Genomic DNA, 22,002 nt, shown 5'->3' with positions numbered 1-22,002 from the left:
AATCATAATCCATCAAAATGAGGAAATTAGATTTGATCCAAAATTTTGATCTAAAAAAAACCCATGCCAGTTTTGGTAAGTGTCCCACTAATCTTTACAGAAAAAGAGAAGAAAGAAAGGCAGTATGGAGGAGGAAGGAAGGGAGAGAGGCTAGGATGAAATGTACAAACATTACAGTTTTTTGAAATAAAATAAATAGTGTGAAATATATTCAGCCAAAATATTGTTCATCTACCAGAGTAGAGGTAAGAAGCTTTTGTTATATGAAGGATCAGACAGCTAAGCTACATAATTACTTGATATACTATAATCAAATAGAGGTCAAATCAGAAAAAGAAGTTAACTGAAGAAAAAATACATAAAAAGAGGATTAGGATTTCTAATATTACGGCCTAAATCTAAAAGTGAATAAAAGTTAAAGCAATGAGTGTGTGCTATAAGTGCTAGAAAAATTCCTCAAGTACAAACAGTTCTCATAAGGGAAATCATAGCAGCATTTTCAATTATTTCTACCTATCCTTAGGGATAAGCAAGTAGATGGGAATTGGGTTGGCTAGGAAGAAAACATATTCTACATATTCTACCTTAATTATGAGAAGAGGATAGATCACAATATTGTCCTTTGAAATGTTTTGATTGGGAGGCATACTTGCTGTATCAGATTTTCCATATAGAAATATCAACTGAATGGTGTCTGTTCAACTAGGAGTTGAGCAATGCAGGGTGGGTAATGGACCTTCAACAAATACAATAAAATTTGGGAAATAGGGAAATAAAAATTCATTAACCTAGGATGGTATAGACAACTGTTGTAAATAACAACAGAGGAAAATTCAGGTATACTAAATGTAAGTGAAATGCGAAACATTGCAAGATAAGAACTGTGAAATAAACAATATTTACTCACTGGTCTCACTGTGTATTTTCGATACTCACAAAACTCTCAGAATACTGTTTTGTGTGTAACTATAGCCCTCCAGCCCATTTTCTGAGGCCCTTAACTTATCCCTCTTCCATTGGTGTCCAGCAAGTGCAAAGATTAACTAGTTCTCACTTTGGTTGCCAAAATCTGCTCCAGTTTTACTCGCACATCCTCTCCCCTTGTGAACCCTTGGTGAGGAATGTTACCTAGCTTATGTCTGTGGGTGCTCAAACAGTAATTGGAAAACACAGGCTGATTTTGATGCCTGAAATACACACTCAAAGACTCTTGGTTACAATTCTGCAGTTTCTGATTCCAGTTCTTTCCTTTAGTCCGCTGACATTCCTACAAGTTCAGTTCTTCCTCCATAAGCCCATTCATCACCAAAGTCTCCCCCTGACCAACTAACGCCCCTATCTATTTTGACAAACAAAAAGAAACAAAAAAAATCACTGAAATCATCCTTCATGCTTATTTAGCTAATCACAACTCTATCCCTAGCCAAAATAAATTCTCAACCAAATTCTATTGATTTTATCTCCTCAGTATGATGAATTCATAGGTTATCTCCTTTTATTCATAGTCCCCTATACTTTGTGTAGAGAAGGTTAAAATGTAGATACTTAAGAAATAACTGACTAAAAGACTAAGCATAAATTCAGAAATAAAAAAAATAGCAACTTTCAATCAAGTTCATTTTCAATGATTTAAAAACAAAATCAGCCTGATAAGGTACTAAAATCTTTAATGGAATTTTTATTAATATTCCCTTTGGGGAAATATTCCCCTTTGGGAGGGGGTGGCTGGTATGCTCCTTGAACTTAGAAACTTTTCTTGTACTACTTTCTATGCAATTATTCCCAAAGAATTTTTCAACAGACTTAGTTGAGTTTGTGATTGAATGCTTGTATGAATACAGAGTAAATTTATGCACAGACATCCATAATTATAGAAGAATAAGATAAAGTCTATTTTCTTCATATAATTTGTTACTAAACTTGATGACAATAAATGTTGAAGTAGTCTTCTGAATGATACAATTTTAAGCCTTAGAGAACTTTTTACTTTTGGTAGTTTTAATGTCTTATTTGATTTATGTCTATATGTTAATACTACTGAAACTTTTTTGTAACTCAAAATAATGCATACTAAAATATACATAAATGATGATAAATGTGAATGAGCTTACTTTTCTTTTTTGTTTTTTAAAAAACTAGTAACAAATATACTTTGCATCTGGATGGATTTTCCATCTAAAATGTTTAGGAATGCCAGCTATAGTCCAATCAACCCAATCAAACACAGTCCTAAATGGTAGCAAATCATCTTCTGTATTTCTCATCATATGAGAATAAATTCCTTGAATATATTCTAATTTGTTATTATTGCTAATTAATTTGGGGGTATATTAGATTCAATGTTATTAAAATAAAAAATATAAAATAAGGCAGAGAGAATTTTTCACAATTGACTTTAATTCAATTACAAATAAAACATGTAATCCTTTCTATTAGAAATATAAATCTATAAATTATAACTACTAAAATGAAGAATCTCTACCACAGTGCTTTTAAGTATACAAGAAAATTATAGGTCCACCTACATCCCATACATGGTACACAAATACACACCTCCTCTCCTCTATTTTTTCTTCTGAATTCAAATCAACATAAGGTATGTAGACTGAGTTTGATCTTAGGATTCCACTATGTAGGTAGAGTAACAGCTAGACTTTCCACATTATAAGTGTTTGTAAATGGTTTTCTGAGATGTAGTCGTAATTATAGGATAAAGCAATGACTCTAGAAGACAGAATTCACCAGAAGAATAAAATAAAAGATAAAACTTATAGTCCAGGGAAGCATCCATAGTAGAAAATGTAATGAGATTTTTGCTGTCATTTGGGGAGGATGAAGATGAATGTGGAAGGGAGAAGTGTTGCTTTTAGTGAGTGGAAGTTGTTTCTTCATAGCACAAGACTAAAGTAACACTAGTAATTTTAAATTACCCACTAAAATGCCCATTAGATATTTAATATTTTATTTATTAACACATTCTTCCTATGAACATATAGAAATATATCATTTTCTGATTAGAAACCAATTTTTCATTTTATAACTTTCAATATTCTGTGATTAAATTGTATTAATTACTTATTATATATAAAGACACTTTATACATAATATTATATAATTCCTGTAACAAACTAATGAGATTGTTATTTACGAAAGAGAAACTTCTAGTTTAATAAGATAAATTCTTCCTAAATTACACAACTTTTGGATTGTAACTGAGCTTAATCCCTTAGGCAGAAAGAAATCAGTAGACAGTTACATCAGCATGACTACACACATTGTTTGGAGTAGAAACACACCATATCAGAAGAGATACGCACAAACTATAAACGAAAAAACATCCAGTGTGTGTTTCAATTTCCTCTACCTCTGAACATGGCTCATTCTGCGTTTTATTCAATTCTGGCCTTCAAGATTCAGAGCGGTCTAGGGGAACTGTCCTGCATGGCCCGACCCAGAGGAAGTTCTTTTCTCCCCTTTACAGATAAATATGAACAAACTAGTTGTATTGGGAAACTGTTCAATCTAAGCGTCAGTGTAAGAAATAAACATGAAACAAAAGCATACAGTGTGCTGGCAACATGTTTTTCCACCACATTTTTGTCTGCTTTAAACACAACTGGAGCCATTTATTTTTATTAATAGTAAGAGAGTCTTTAAAAAATTACTTTTCGTGTCTTGATGACAGCTGTTACTATAACAGCATGTGCTTCTCAAGCAAATGACTGAGAGAATCCCATGCCACCTGCTGAAATGGCACCTTCTCATGAAAAAAAACTTGATTTCTGAGTTAGGATTCTCAGAATCTTGCATGTAAATTGAAAGTATAATATCTACTTCTATCTCAAAAACAATTTGACAATCTTAAATTATACTGAATTACCACAATGTCAAGAATAAATACACCCAGGGCTTCAAATTAAGAAATTTGAATTTTTTTTTCTTTGGCTTGAAAATTGCTTAGCCTAGAAAATATAACCCCATTTCATTAAAAAGACATGTTATTTTTGAAACAGTTTGAACATTATATTTTGTGCTTTTGTTCATTTTATGGAAACTTAGAATACATTTCTATGTATGGGTAATTATGGATGATAAATTTAATAACAATGATGAACAATGAAATGAAGGATTATAACATTGATGTACTTCAGGGACTGACACCACTAAAATTCATACTTCTCACCTGAAACATGGGGATAAGAGTGGAAACTAAAGTGAGGATTAAAAAGAGCAATGTATTTAAACTCAGCTGAAGTTTGAAAATAAGAATTAAGTTAGAGAAAAGCATCATATTAAATGAAATAACCTCAGGTAAATATTATTACAAGCTCTCAGAAATAGAATACCACAGTGAAAAAAATATAACCCCAAAGTCGCCCTCACTCTGTGAAGCATTCTGGCTACCTTTTAATTTGGATAAATTGAAATGGAGCTAGACTGTTAAGGCAAAACAGTACAAGAGAAAATACCCAGATTTTTTCATGTTGAAAATACACTGATGTCTTTAAAGCCTTGCACTTGGAAATAAGAACCCAAATAATATAGCATAAAATATAGGTTATTTGTGAAGAGGTAGTTACATGCTGTCATAAATCACACACACACACACACACACACACACACACACACACATATATATATTATTTTGGGAATAGAATTTTATATCTCAACTTCTATATTACCTTTTAAAATTGCATTTGTGAACTGTAACATTTAAGTATCCTGATATATACCAGAAAAGTATTAATCTTCATTTCCTCCTTAATTTTCTTTTTATATCTCCCCTATTTCCAAATTATTAGCTATAATATTAATTTTTCCTATGAATTTTTATTATGTTTACATTCTTCTCAAATTGATTAATTCTTCAATGCTGTATTTTTATGTCAATTACAAAAATTAATAACAATTACTTGCATCTGTTTGTGAAAATATCAACTCTACATGGTTTTATTGGATCCATAAATAAAGTGATATCATGAAAAATGACTTTTAGAGGAGAAACCAAATCATACATAACAAAAGCTTTCTCTTCTCTTACATGTCCAAAAAATTCTCAGAAATATTCTATGTTAGTTTGCTTTAGCCTTCAGCCATTAGTTTCTTATATAGTTCCCTTAACCAAGTCTAGATCATCGTCTTTCAATCTGCATGAACATATCATTTATAAGTTCCAATCCTTTGGTTCTACTATATGTGGAATTATATATATTCTGATTTATTTTTCAGCAGAGAGGATGCTTATTCTGGGATGACTGTCACTGCCCTCTTTATGTAATTACACTCTCCTTGAAACCATGACTACCTCTTATTTAGGATCTATTTTCATTTTGCTAGAGGGTGTCTTAAAATGAGTTCTTTCCCAAAAAGAATATATTTGAAGTCAATGTGGTTTTTTAAAATGTATGAATATGTACTTATTTTTATTCCTCAAGGGCTTGATATTTGGGGGATATAATTCTATTTTATAAAAATTATTGTATGTTGTTCTTTTTATTCTAATGAGCAGGTATTCTTTATTTTTTATGACTATTATTTTATAAGACCTATTTAGGCAATATCACAAAATGGTAAAATTAAAGAAAATATTTTCCTACTTTAACTTCCAGAGTCTTTAATATTTAACCTTTCACATTCTGATCTACAATTTACCTGGAATTGATTTTGTTTATGGACAATATGATTATGTTACCCTCTTGACTAATATTGATAACCCAATCAATCCAACACAAGTTATTTGATAACTTGTCATTTTCCTACTGTTTTCCAGTGCGAACTTGTCAAAAACAGTTCTTTTATGAGTGTATCATTTCCATCGGTTAATTTGCCAATTACTGCACAAAATAATGTCTTAATTTCTGTATTGTCACAATTAAAGGCTTTTCCCCCTGAAATTACATTGCAGTAAAACACTGTAAATCTTTCTTCACCTTGACAATATTTCTGATTATCTGCCTTCCTTTACATTTTCATATAAGTAATAGGTCAGCTTTCCTGTTTTCCACAAAAATTTCTCCTGAGAAATTGGTTCGGTTGACATTTAATCCAAAAATCCACTTGGAGTGCAGCATCCCAAGTTACTAGGACTATTGCTCCTATGAACATTCTGCATGTATTTTTTCTTGCAAAAATGCAAAAATTTCTTTTTCTTAAAGATGAAATTATATGGAAAGTAATCTTTTCTGCACATTTTCTTTTTTTAGTAGAATGTGGAGATGCTTCTTCTTGCCTTTTTAAAGTTATTTGTTCGCATTCATTGCTCTATAGCTTTCCATTGATAACTAGACCACATCTTCAAAAATTATCCACTGGCTTGGAAACACCTGAACTACAATCCGTACATACCATAAAGCACAACATGATCTATATGTCCAAATAGATGCTCTGACACAAATTATATATATATGTGTGTGTATATATATATATATATATATATAAATTGTTGTTATATATATATGTATGTATACTCATATATATATGAGTATGTATATACATGAGTATATACATATATATACACAAGTATGTACATATATATATACATGCATATATATATATATATATATATATATATAAGTTAATCTGCACTCCTCCTTATAACTCTTCTGAAACATTATTCACTCAAATACCTGTTCTGCTTTATGTAAATTTGGTCTGACTTTAAGATAACTTTTATGAATTCCTAACATTTTAGCTTCTCTGGTACTCTTGTTTAAATGGTTATAGTCCTAGACTGATGGTTAACTTATGTGCTGCTTCATATTACAATTATTTTAGTTTAGAGAGCTGGTAGAGGCATTTAACATCTTCATTTAGTATTTTGAGCACTTCTCAATCTTTGCTTATTTACACATTAAGATATGGCAATAATTATAACTTGTAATTCTAAATACTACTTTATTCTCTGTCTTTTTCACACTTTCAGTATTGTTATAGTGTATGTAGTGGGAAAAAAGAAGGTAAAACAAAAATCACTATTAGTTCTGAGAATTCACTGAAAATTATTTGTTATATTAACGCATTATCAAAGACATATCTGGATTGCCTGGGTTGCTCAATTGGTTAAGCATCTGTGTTTGGTTCATGTCATGATCCAGGGTCTGTATCAAGCCCCACATGAGGCTCCCTACTCAATACATAGCCTGCTTCTCTCCCTTTCCCTCTGACATCCCCTCTGCTTGTGCTCTCTGGCTCTGTCTATCTCTCTGTCAAAAGAATAAAATCTTAAAAAAAAAAAAAGACATACCATATTTGGTTGCACTGAAATATATTATAGAAATGGAGTTTGCTTATTTATTTAACAGCATAATTTGATGTGGGCATTTAAGATATTGAGATATTAAATTCAGCAAGAGGGGGAAATAGAATAACCTTGTAAGAGGATATCATAATAATTTTTATACATTTCACACTGTCTTTCTTAGTGAATTTGAGTCTGCTCTACCACTTTGGATATTTTATTGCATAGTTATTTTTAATAGTACAATGCATATATTTTTAGTTAATGAAATGAAACTGCACTGATCAGATATTTCAAATCCCTCAAGTGAAAAATAAACTCCAGCTCATAGAGTAAACAAATATTTATTTTGTTTCATGGTCTGAATCTGCACCAACTTTATTCATATGCTAGAACCTACATTATTGTAAGAGGCAATGGTTTAAATCTAATATGAAGTTTTTCCTGGTCTCATTTCATAATGCTTAATCTCTTTCTTTACTTCATTTAAACTTGAAAATGATCAGGATAAATTGAAAGATCAAATACTGTCTACATTTCAACACATCCTCTTGAAAAACAAAACTTTTACCAAGGTGGAAAAATTGCTGGATGTTACAATTTCTATACTTTAAAATATTTACAGTGATCATCTTTGGTCTTATTGTGTTATTTTCTTAGGTATAACTCTTTGATGCTACTTAAATCCTAGACAAGTACAAATTCTAGTCTCTTTGTGACATTGTTACCTGTAACTTAAGTGTTTGCAAGCTTTCAATATCTCTTACAGCTTTCACTGTGATCTACTGTTGTAGTGAAGTAGATATTCAACAATGGAAAGTTTTCCAAAACAATATTTTCTTATTCTGTTCTAGGATATTACTTTTTAGTAACTTCCTTTTTACATTTTAATCTCATCAAATAAGCATGCCACAGCTTTTAAAAACAGTGTTGACATTTATACATGCATGTTAATTAGATGAACTTTTTAAATACTTAAAGCTAAATGCCTAAATTATTACACTGAACTAATTAAAAGTTACTATTTTTCTTTGTCCAGCTTAAAAAAAATTGTTTGGATTACTCCATTAATTACTTCAATTATACTGAATATCAGGACTATTTATTCATAACAATTGTTACTTTAGTATAAATATTTAATGTCTTATGACACCTGAAAAATATCTTCTTTAAAATTAACATAAATTGTTTGTGTCAGCTTTCAGGATTTCTGTTTGAGCAGGTGTGTTAGATATTAACATGAAGGAAATTGTGAGAATATGTTTCATTTCGAAAGCTTATTGGTAGGAATTTAATTTTTTTAAATGGTCCTAATTACTTAGAATACACAATGTTATTTTGACTAATTCTCATACTTTTCCATGCATAGTGCTATTTATATGTGTAATCAGTGTTAATCTTAACATTATTAAATTATTTCTACCCACAATCATACATTTATTTAAAATAAAAGAAGAAAACACCTATAATGGAATGTAAGACATGTACCTGATATATGGGTATGCATAAAACCACGGCATTTGCTTTCTACTTTGTGACATAATCTAATACTCCTTACTTTATTGCTGTAGCTATGGCCTCTTTCTGTGAGCCCTTCCAACTGGCCGAATGAAGAATGGTATTAAAACTTAAGAGGTGGGTGCTCTGTGTGTTCCATATGCTTGGTGTAAGACTGCTATTGAATTGTCACTCCCTCTAGATTCTCAGAGGAGAGAGCAATGGGATATGTGTGTGATCTAAAATGTACATGTACACATATACCAATATTACCATATTTAACCATCTCTATGTATATTAATCTAAAGATAAGTTCATACAAATGTATTAAACCTCAATCCATGACTACATGGATTATTCTAGCCTCCACTTTTTTTTTTTTTTTTTAAAAACCTTGACACCAATAGTGAGAAACCTGGCTTCTACCACCTGCCATCCATTCACAAAACTGTTCAATTCCAGTATGTCTGTATGGTGGTATTAGAACTGTTAGCTTAGGAGCGCCTGGGTGGCTCAGTGGGTTAAGCCTCTGCCTTTGGCTCAGGTCATGATCTCAGGGTCTTAGGATTGAACCCCACTTCAGGCTTTCTGTTTAGTGGGGAGCCTGCATCTCTGACAACTTGTGATCTCTCTCTCTGTGTCAAATAAATAAATAAAATAAAATAAAATAAAGAACTGTTAGCATTTACACGTATAGTAGATCTCTATATCAACTAGATTACAATTCTTTTGTTTTTAGCTTTAGATTCCACTCGTTTCCAAAGTTACTTATGTCCACACCTTTCCACAACCCCCTTACCAGGAAGCTATTTCTCAATTTTGTACTATAAATTATTTTCTCCTAGTTTTCATTCATTCCTGAGATCCCCCAATTTTTTTTAATGTTCCTTAAACTAAGGTTTTTCTGTGCTGTAAAGTCCCATGAGTTTTGACAAATGCAGAGTGTTATTTATCCACCATTAAAGAATTACTATTATTATTATAGAATAGAATTGCACCACTGGCAGGATTAACACCTCTGCTGTGCTTCACTTATTCAAACCTCCTTAGTCCCCCTGTAACCCTGGCAACCATTGAGCTTAACATCATTATAGTTCTGCCTTTTCTAGAATGTCTTATAATTGAAATCATACAATATGTAGTCTTGAATTCTTTCCAGACTGCTTCTTTCATTAACTATGGGCTTTTAAGATTTCTTGACGTCTTTTTGTGGTTTGGTATCTTATCAATTTTATCATTGAATTATAGTCCACAGCATAGATGTACAGTTTATCCTTTGACCTACTGAAGGGCATCTTTGTTATTTCCAGTTGTTGGAATTTATAATTAAAACAGCTAAAAATAACCATGGATAGGCTTTTGATGTAGACATAATTTCTTGAATCACTTGGTTAAATGTTCAGGAGTACAGAAGATGCATCATATGATGAGACTATATATAGCTATATTAGAAACCAACTGTCTTCCAAAGTGGCTGTACCACCATTTTGTTCTCACGCTGGCAGATCAGATGGCAATGTAGTCACTGGGCTTTTCTTTGACTAAAATTGTCTTAATTTCTCCTTCACTTTGAGCATGATTTCACTGGATATAAAATACAACTTATCATGTATTTGATTCCCTTCTTTTTGTTTGCATGGCTCCTCATGAGAAATTACTGTAATTTTTACATATTTCTGTCATGGATTTTGTTTTCTAGCATTTCCCTTTGATTCTTTCTAATAGGTTTCTCCTTTTGCTCACATTACACACTTGTCATATATATTTTCTAACAAGGTTATTAACATAGTAACTTTTAAATTTTAAATTATTTAAAATTTGGTCACAATTTCAACATCTATATCATATCAGAATCTGTTTCTCATATTTATTGTTCGTTCAAATTATTTTTGTCCTCCCTTTTTTGTTGCCTTAATTTTTTTTTCCTTGTAAGCTAGACATGATGTATTAGATTACAAGAAATTCACATAAATAGACTTTCAGTCAAAGATTTTATATTTACTTGGCAAGGAGTTGGCCTATGTTTAATGTTTGCGGTAGATATAGACACCAGAGGCCTCAAACTCCTCTCCTTTATGTTTTTCTCTCCTCTGTTGACTTAGGGCTTCCTTAAGTACTCCTGCATCTACATTTGGCTACTTTTTCACCTCTGTTAATTCACTGATTCTGGACTTCTATTGATAAGGTGGTCAGGAGGGAGAGGAGGGAAAACATTCTACATTCTTAATGATACAATTTCCATATCCACTGATCTTTAGTCTATAAGCTAAAACCTTCAGTGTTGTTTAACAATTTTTTTCCCTTGTTGGGTGATACATTAAAAAAACAAAACAAAACAAAAACAAAAAAACAAACAAAAAACTTGAGAGCACTAGAGGGGGCGAATATCTGACCTTTGAGTCATATACTGGTAAAGTCCTTTTCCCTGGAGAGTCTGTCATTTCACAAAGAATGCTCTGGTAGTGTTTCACAGTAATTATTACTCTTCCTCTTACCCTCCTAGGGCCATGATGACATTTTTTATTGGCTTTTCACTGTGATAACTTGGTAAAGTACCAAAGGGTAAAACCCACAGAAGTCTGAGGGTGCTTTTCAAGACTGCCTCCAAATTTTTCACTCTCTACTTATTCCATTATTTTCTGGCATTTTGTCAAAATTACATGTAAATGTTCTTCCCAGTTTAGGTTCCAAAGGATTCTTCTCCAGGTAACCAGTACTAAGCTGTGACTTTCAAGATGTCTTTTTCTACAGATTTGGGGATAGTATTTTTCCTTGTTACCTCAATTCTATCATGACTCTGAGAAATTCATTGATTTTCAGCTTATTCAGCTTTTTCTTGTAAGAATGGATGTAAAGATTTCTGAACTCTTAGGTTAGGACATGAAAATGGAATTCATAGAATCCAATAATTTCTTTAAAGAATTTACTTGTTTTTTAAAAAAGTTTGAATATAGTTGACACACAATGTTGCATTAGCTTCAGGTGTGCAACATGATGATTCAACAGCTCTATATACTATGCTATGCTCACCACAAGTGTAGCTACCATCTGCCATGAAACACCACTATTACAATACCATTGACTATATTCCTAATCCTGTATTTTTATCCCCATAACATATTCATTCCATAACTGGAAGCCTGTATCCCCCACTGCTCTTCATCCATTCTGTACATTGCTCCCCCCGCCCCAACATTACCCTTCTCTCTAGCAACCACCAGTTTGTTCTTGTATTTGCAGGTCTGCTCTGGTCACTGTTTGTTTATTCATTTGTTTTGTCTTTTAAATTCCACATATAAGTAAAATTGTATGGTATTGGCTTTCTCAGTCCGGTTTATTTCATTTATCATAATACCTTCTAGGTCTATCCATGCTGTCACAAGGGCAAAGTCTCATTCTGAAAGGTTTTTTGTTTGTTTGTTTTTAATTTAAGCGCCCCTACCAAACTCTAAGGTACTGACAATTTCCTTTATTATAAAGGTGAGAAAAATAAGGCCCAGTTTGACTTCTTCACAAAAAATAGCTTGTAAAAAGTAAAGCTAGATAAAACCAGACTCCAGTGCTCAATCTCCCAATCATGACATGGCACTGCCTTTGAACTCCTTGATTCCTGAGCATCTTAAGAGTCATTTTCACTTATAAGCACGTAAGCAGAAAGAATAGAATTCATTGAGATTACATGCAATTTCTACACTGGACAATTTGAAACTCTATTACACTTCTAAATTAAGTAACCCATACCATGGGCTACTGTTTCAGTCATTTAGCAATGTTGAGGAAGTTTCTATTGTTGAAATTATCATGTGATTTCTGAATCTGTTTAGTAAATATTATATGTTCCATTCGAAGAAAAGAGGTGCATGAACATGCATGTAGTTAGTTCTTTCTATTATGTAGACACAAGAGAATTTAGGACAGTGTGAATTAACAGTATATAATTAACTCGCCAATATTTTCCAATATTTCCTTGAATAAACTTAAAAAAGGAAGAAACTGCCCTTTTCAGGGTCTAGTCAATGGGTATCACACTAACAATTTTCTGTTCTAGACCATCATTCAGATATTCATATGGTGAACTGAAGATTAAGTAAGGTTAAGATAAGACCTCAAGAATCTAAGGGACTTTATTTTGCAATCATTCTTTAGAGTGCCAAATGAAAAGGAAAAGTGAAAACATTAATTTACCACAGATTATTTTAATGTATCTGAAAACACAATATGAAAGGTTCAATCAGAAATAAAGGGTAATAATAAAAATCTGACCCTCAAACTTTATTCACAATTAAGAGAAAAAGGGGAATAAGGTAACTGAACATATTAAAAATAAATAAACAAGACTCTGATATTTACTGATTACTTGTGAGCTATAATTTGTTTATAGTTAAATTTTGTTTGAAAGGTATTGAAAGAAAGAAAATCCCCAAATATAAAAATGCAATGCTATATATGTAAAAATAAAAAAAAAGTAATGGATATAAACACAATATTTGAAGTTAAAATGAAGAAAGCAGATCTCAATATTGAAACTATGGAAGTAAGTACTAGACTTTCTTCTCAAGTATATAATATTATTATAAAGGGTTGAATAAAATTAGCAGTCTTGCCTCAAATAAATGAATTTATTTTGCCAATTTTCATCTTAGTTAAAGTTTACAAGACTATTAACAGAAGAAAACTGTTTTGTATTTTATAATTAAAATTCCTTCTCAAGGGGAGCCTGGGTGGCTCAGTGGGTTAAGCCTCTGTCTTCTGCTCAGGTCATGATCTCAGGGTCCAGGGATCAAGTCCCACATCGGGCTCTCTGTTCAGCGGGAGCCTGCTTCCCTCTCTCTCTCTGTGCCTGCCTCCCTGCCTACTTGTGATGTCTGTCAAATAAATAAATAAAATCTTTAAAAAAAATTCTTTCTCAAATGATAATGAAATATTTCTTTCTACTTCAAAAAAAAAGGTTGTTTAGTCTTTTATTACTGAAGATTTACTTAATTATATCCAAATATAAACATTAAATATTGGAAGTTTATTATTAAGTACTAATTTACTAATGCTGAGAAGTTGGTACACTGTAATTTATAAAATAAATTATGACCTTTACACTTTATCATTGGCATTTTAAAACAGAGCCTTATTTCTACACATACAGAGAACAAAAGTTATACACAGCAAATGTGCCTTTGACACAGAGTTCATCAAAAATTAAAAAAAATGTGCAGCAGCAATTCGTCTTGAATCTTCGCCTGAATTAAGTAGAGTAGAATACTATTTGTGACAGATTTAAAAAACTATCTATTTATATGGGCAGCATATTGTTTTAGACTCTTACAACATTTTTAAGCAAGTGCATAATAATACAATAATTAAGATACCTGTGACTTGTAACATGGTTTGTGAAGCAAAAAGCAAGCGAACTAGTATGTGAGACAAACCAGTAATGCTAAGTAGAGAGTACCATTTTCAAATAAATAATCAACAAACAACTACTTCACCTGCCTTTACAATGTAAATATTGCAATCAGTTTTTTTTTTAGGAAAGCTAAATATTAATTTAATGAGAAGATACACTTTTATTGGACAACACAATGTTTAAAAGTATGCCCTGAGACCAGACTTTTTTGAAATATAGACTCATGAGCATATCACTAAATGTATTTCTGCTTTTTGTAAAATGGTGGTCATCATAATGATGATGATAATAGCAATTATATAACTTACTGTATATCTTACATTTTTTGACCTGTAAGATTCTCTCTACAACTCTTATTTCCAATATACAGATGAAGAAATGTAGTGAAATATCTGATCAACAATCACAGAATCAATTATAAAAAGTAAGAATGCTGGGACGCCTGGGTGGCTCAGTTGGTTGAGCGGCTGTCTTTGGCTCAGGTCATGATCCCAGCAACCTGGCATCGAGTCCCGCATCGGGCTCCTTGCTCGGCAGGGAGCCTGCTTTGCCCTCTGCCTCTGCCTGCCACTCTCTATGCCTGTGCTTGCTCTCTCTCTAATAAATAAATAAAATCTTCAAAACAAAACAAAACAAAACAAAAAGTAAAAATGCTTCTTTCAACAAATATGATGATGTTTCAAATTTTCATGTATAGATGTACAGGATATGGTTGGAGAATTCAGAAGAGCCTGATTAAATGATGTCAGGGCAAAACCAAAACCAACCATGTGGGTTCTCTGGACAACCAACCTGGTGAGGAATTCATTATTGGAAGGGTCTTGAGTCACATGCATGCACTTCTGTAAGGAAACAGAATGAAAGGTTCAGAGCTACCTGTGTCATAAAAGACTTGGAAAAGAGGGAGAACCTTTCCCCAAAACTCTTTTTTAAAAATTTTTTTTATTTGTTTATTTTGAGAGAGAAAGAGAAAGAGTGAGAGAGAGCATGAGAGGGGAGGTCAGAGGGAGAAGCAGACTCCCCATGGAGGTGGGAGCCCGATGTGGGACTCGACCCCAGGGCTCTGGGACCAATGACCTGAACCGAAGGCAGTTGCTTAACCAACTGAGCCACCCAGGCACCCCCCAAAACTCTTGAAATATTAGTAAGGTGCCTTCAGCTAAACTTCTATTTTCTTTTTCTTTTCTTTTTTTTTTTTTTTTTTAGATTTTATTTATTTATTTGACAGAGATCACAAGTAGGCAGAGGGAAGCAGGCAGAGAGAGAGGAGGAAGCAGGCTCTCTGCCAAGCAGAGAGACTGATGTGGGACTCAGTCCCAGGACCCTGAGATCATGACTTGAGCCGAAAGCAGAAGCTTTAACCCACTGAGCCACCCAGACACCACTGAACTTCTATTTTTTTAGGGAAATGAATATTGTCAAATGGGTTTACTGGCTAGCATCAACACTAACGCACACATTTCAGAACCAAAAACATGGAACTTGAGATAAAGAAATATCTGAAATTGTAGGGAAGACTGGGAATCATAAAATATGTATTAGATGTTTGAACAAATATTTTTCTAATATTCTGAAACAAAATTTTATTTAATTAATTTATTTATTTATACCAGGGTGGCGGTGGGGCACAGAGAGAGAGACAGTCTTAGTTAGACTCTACACTGAGTCCAGAGCCTGATACAGGGCTGGACGTCACAACCCTGAATCATCACCTGAGCTGAAATTAAGAGTTGGGCACTTAGTCAGCTGTGTCAGCCAGGTGCCCCCAAAACAAACATTTGTAATGTCATTGCACCACCAGATAACTTTTTTCATAATGGAAATGATGATACTAATATGTCGGTACCTGCCACATACTAATGTATTGATGTGTTGATACTTATCAAATCACTATAGAAAGAAGATCCTATAATCTTAATTTTATAGACCATGAAACCAGGGCCAGATAGACTAAATAGTGATTCCTAGGTCATACAGATCTTAAGTAGTTGGGACCATGATTTCGATCTAAGCCGTATAGCTCCAGAAACTGGTATTTGCCACTAGCTACACAATCTGACATGATTAACTCATAGATATTTGATAGGCAATATATTCATCCCACTAAATATACCATAAAAATATAAAACATTCTTTACGAACAAAATATCTTAGACATTAGGTTTTTTTCCCCAATCTGCTTGAATCTGTAATTCAACATGGAATTTTGTTTCTATATTTTTCTTTAAACGATTTCTGACATGTGTAGATTTATATGAGGGTTTCCTGCATTTTGAGCAGAACATGTATTTTACTTTTGTGACAGATAACCAAAAATCAGAGAAGTTTAAAGAGAATAGCAGTTTCTCTGCCATATAAAATATTTAACACATAAGTGGCTCTGCTCTTCAAAGAACAAATATCTTTGGAAAGTCACCATTCATGATGTAGTTCAAGATGGCTCACCAGCATATATGTCCCATCAGCACAGGGAAATAAGAAGTGGAAGCCACTTTCCAAGGGCATGATCTAGATGTTGCATGTACTATTTATGACAAAACCTCACTGGCAAAAGTTTAGTCACATGACTCTATCAATTTGGTCTTCACGCTCACAGCCATGAATACAGGGAGAAGTCTATTCATATTAAAGACAACTACCAGTCTCTGCCACATCCTAAAACAGGTGAAGAGAAATGAGGCAACTAATGTTGGAACTTATTTATTTATGAGGCAAAGTTTTCTACATACCAGATTGTCATAAAAGAGTTGACAATCAAGCAGATATTGAAGTTTCTAGTCAGAGTTACAAACCATCACCTATAAGATAGAACATACTCCAGATTGGGGCAGAACTATTCAAACTTCATATATCACATGCTATCAAATTGCTATAAAAAATGAATACCTTAAAGTTTGAGACTCACTGGAACATAACAAAAGATTATAGGGCATTAGTTACCTTTTACCAGTCTCTCAGAGATATTATAGTACACGTTTCTCTGGCAAAATATGAACAGATATTTGATGCTATTCATAGTTGTTAGAATATATCTGTCAACATTTCTAAGGACATTTCCTTCTGTAACTAGAAGGAAAATAACTGAGAAGGGAAAATTCCATACAGATATTTTATAATTCAAGGAAATTTTTGATAATCCATAATAGATATCCCTATATGTATTTTGGAAATGCTGGGAGTTGCAGGATCAGTTTACAGTTTACAGCAAAATATTACCTTTAGAAACTCAGTAGGGCATGGACCCCAAATTCTTGTTGTTCATATAAGTATGTTAGGGTTAAAAGAAATGAAAATAATGATTTATCCTAAGAGGAAACAGCATGAACCTAGAGGTGTTTGATTTTGTCCATACATTTTGGCTAGGGTTCTTGCAGAAGAATAAACAAAGGTACTTATTTTCAGTCAAAAGGACTACAACCTCAAGATCAATTATTGAACTGGCTTGACATCTGTTATTATTATACACACTTGAGATTCAGTACAAATGGAAGTGATAGGTCTCTCAAGGACTGTGGATCTTCAGATTTTGTTCCAAGGCCAGCAGTAGTAGCATTTCCTGATAATTTGTTAGAAATAGAAATTCTTAAATATCTGCCCAGACCTATTGAATCAGAAGTCTTATAATTTGTAATTGGGCCCAGCAATCTGTGTTTTATTGTCCTTCAGTCAATTCTGATGCAACTAAAATACCAAAACTACTCTTCTAGAACACCCAATCAGTTGTGAAAGATATCAGGCCTTAATGAATGTTGGGCAAATTAGGGAAGAACCAAGAGCTTAAAAAAAAAAAAAATCCCACTAGAAAAGACCCTGTCTTCATTTGATTTATATATATTATGTCCAAAACAATGTGATCATAGCTTTATTAAGTCTTTAAGATATAACTTAGTCTTCTCCTCTTGACAGAGAAGACATACTTAAAGATCTCTTTAATAAATCCAAGTTCTTTAGTCCAAACAAAATAACTGTTAAGTATGCATCTTGCTTCAGGAATGTAAAAATATCTGTAATTTTTAGTATATCATAGTTTGGACCACAATTTATTAGTTTCCAACACAATGGCTTTCCTTAATTGATCCATATTTGAATATTTTTCAAGTACGTAAACATTATTGTAGTTATTTTAAAAACCACCAGAAAATTAAAGGACAAATAATTTGATCTCATTTAGTTACACGCTCATCTTTATTTCCTACCTTCTATTAAGCTTGGGCTTTGTTTATACCTCAAGGAACTAGAAAAAGTACAAAGGTAAGTAGCTTATTTAAGAATTTTCTTGAGGTAGGGATTTATCACTAGAAACTTCCCTAGAACTACTTTTGCTGCATCTCACAAATTTTGGTAGGTTTTATTTTCATTTTTGTCTCAAAGTATTTTTTTAATATGCCTTTTGATTTCTTCTTTGACCCACTGGATGTTCAGTAGCATACTGTTTAATCTCCACATACTTGTGAATTCCTTCATGTAATTATATATCATTGTGGTTGGAAAAGATGCTTGATATAATTTCAATTCTCTTATGACCTTAAGACTTGTTTTATGGCCCAACATATGATCTATCCTAGAAAATGTTTCATGTGCTATTGAGAGGAAGTGTATTCTATTGCGTTTGGATGGAATATTCTAAATATATCTATTACATTCACCCTGCCTAACACATCATTTAAGGCTGATTTTTTCTTATTTATTTTCTGTTTGGATGATCTGTCCACTGATGCAAGTAGGGTATTTGTCTCCTCTACTATCATTGTATTTTTGTCTTTTCCTTCAGGTGTCTCAATATTTGGTTTGTATATTTAGGTGTTCCTACAGTGGATGAATACATATTTAAAAATATTATATCCTATTGTGGAACTAACCTCTTTATCATTATGTAACCCCCATCTTTCTCTCATTAAAGTTTTATTAAAGCTTTTTTTTTATGTAAGTATAACTATGCTAGCTTTCTTTTATTTTCATTTGCGTGGAATAACGTGTCTTTAATGTGAAGTTGGTCTCTTGTAGACAACATATAGAAAGGTCTTGTTTTTTTTTTAATACTCAGCCACTCTGTCTTTTTGACTGGTTAATTTTATCAATTTACATCTAAAGTAAGTATTGGTAAGTATGTAGTTACTGCCATTTTGTTAATCGTTTTCTGGATGTTTCTGTAATTTTTCTCTGTTCCTTTCATCTTCTTTTGCTCTCTTCCTTCATGATGGGAAGACTTTCTTTAGTGACATTCTCATATTACTTTAAAAAGCATTTTTAATTGGTCCAGGAAGAAGTGAATGGATATTTAGAGGACTAAGACCAAAAGGAAGGAAAGTATCTGTTTCTTCTCTTTATTCTCTTTATTTATTTTTTTCTCCAAAACCTCAATTTGCCTAGTTTTTACTAAAAATATATTATGATATTTGACTTCTTTCCATGAAGGAATAATAATAATTGTCAAGAGTTGAAATGAATAATTGACAATAGAAAAGGTTGAAGATCATGTTTTAGAAAACTCTATAGAAAGAAGTATGTATTTGAGATTGTGGGGAGGAAACAATTCTCAGACCATAGCACTTTCATGTTCTCTTTTCTGCCATACTATTTTCCCTTAAATCCAATTAATGCTTTTATTTATGGAAATAAACATAAAATATTTATAGCTGAACATATATATGTATAAGATGCATATCTAAGATATATGTATTATATAATAACATATATATTAGTAATCTTAAAAAAAAAAGGATAACTGTTTTTCTGAAAAGGAGATAATGGCAAAGCCTGAGTTCATTCTCTTCTTCTACCTTGCTCTCAAAAGATGACTTCAGATTTGGTAGAACCTTAGTGTTATGTTAATTATAGTTGAAAATGACTATATTGGGATAATACAGATGGTCAATAAACTTAAGTCTTTTCTTTGTGGCTCATAGACAGTTGAATTTCAGGGTTAGTGTTGTAAAAATATCTTTCATGATTTAATATCTCCAAAATAATGGGACAGGTGTTATTTCTTTGTTGTTTTGTTGTTTGCCAATTGGCTTTGCTTCTTAACTTCAGAAAAATCATTTGAAAAAAAATTAGATGTGCAAACATGTTACGTGAAACAAGTTTATAATCCCTGTGCTTTCTAACATCACATGCTACTATAACAACTTTAGGATTGCCATTGATAGAGTTGTGACACATATATATTAACTTCTAGTAAAAAATAATACAGTAAATTAAGGTAACTACAATAGATATTGCATTCTGTAAGAAGTATATATTAATTATCCATAGAACTGGGAATATTGATATTTCTCCTCCACTTAGAGAAAAAAACATTAAAAATTTTTAAAAAATTACTTCCCCAACTTTCTTATAATTGTTTTGTACTGCAAAAGTGTAAAAAATGAATAGACAATTATTTAACGTTAGCTATGGTGTGAAAAACTCTTTCAATAGAAGTGTGTAGGCTCTGAATATAAAAAAAAATCCACCTTATTTTTATTGAATTAAAGGATATAAAATATCCATTTTATATCCACTAGGTCAATAAAAATTTAAAAAAATTAGCTTTAGCAAGCATTTGAAAGCACATAGTTCAAGGAGACTGGTATTTATTGCTTAAAGAACTAATATATTAGCCTTTAATAAAACAAAACAGACAAAATCCATAATTTTGTGATATGATCATAACTTAACAAAACCCACAAAACAATACTTCAAGGTATATTTTAAAAAGAAACCTTGCATATGAATACTAACAAAATGTGCCAGAATAGTCATTAAAACAATATCTATAATAGGGAAAACTAAGAAACTACCCACTATGCAACCATAAGATAATGATTAAATAAAGAACAGTGTATTTGTTCACGAAATATTATACAGAGAAAATGAATGTGTTATACACAGAAAATAAATTGCACTTTCACAACACAATACAGATTCATATTAAATACTTGAATGACAAGGTACTTGAACACTACGTGTAGTATAAGACCAGCATTATTTTTAAAAATTACAGTTATTTATGCATATGCACATAGGAGATTAAAATATGTAGGATAAAAGAAGATGGTGAGCAAAACATTCATAGAGAATTGAATGTGAGAAGACTTGATTTGAGTGATTGGGTTGTGTGTGATAATTATAATTATAATTCTTTATAAACATTTTTTATTTGTGTCAAATATTATGTGTTACAAGTTTGATTAAAAAAAACTAGCAGTGGGAAGCTAATTTTTTCAACAGTAAATTGAGAAAAAATGAAATTTTAGTTTTCCTTCTGGAGAGTGAGAAACCCTGGGGTTAAAGACCTAAAGCATAAAAGCAATATAAAAGTCAAATACTCAGTGGAGAAGGCTCTGAAAAGTAGGTTATATTTTCTTCCTCTAATCTCCAAATATATTCATAAATTCTATTATCTACAATGCCTTCTGTGAATATGAGATTTGGGGAAAATAATAGATGATAACAAATTAAAAACCAAAGGCTAATTACTAGCTTAATGCTACAATCCATTCTTTTTCTTTCAATCTTTATTTTTCTTTGTATCAACAGCTTTTTTCAAAGAGTACTAGCATGTGAGTTATAGAATATTTGAACAACAAACATACTTTGGAAAATATCGATTTTGTATTGCTCTTGTTATTGGGTCATTGGGTTCTTCTCTAAGATGTACCAAAGAATTGGAGACCCAAGATCAGAATGGGGAGATAGTTAATTGAGTAGGTGAGTATAAATTTTTAAAAAGATTTTGCTTGCTTGTTTGTTTGTTTGACAGAGAGACAATGAGAGAGAGCACAAGAAGGGGGAGCAGGAGAGGGAGAATCAGGCTCCCTGCTGAGCAGGGAGCCCGATGTGGGGCTCTATCCCAGGACCATGACAGAAGCAGAAGGCAGATGCT

This window comes from Mustela nivalis, assembly GCF_964662115.1.
Source record: "Mustela nivalis genome assembly, chromosome: 15".
In the NCBI taxonomy this organism is placed as follows: domain Eukaryota; kingdom Metazoa; phylum Chordata; class Mammalia; order Carnivora; family Mustelidae; genus Mustela; species Mustela nivalis.
Note: the sequence above shows the minus strand (reverse complement) of the source record.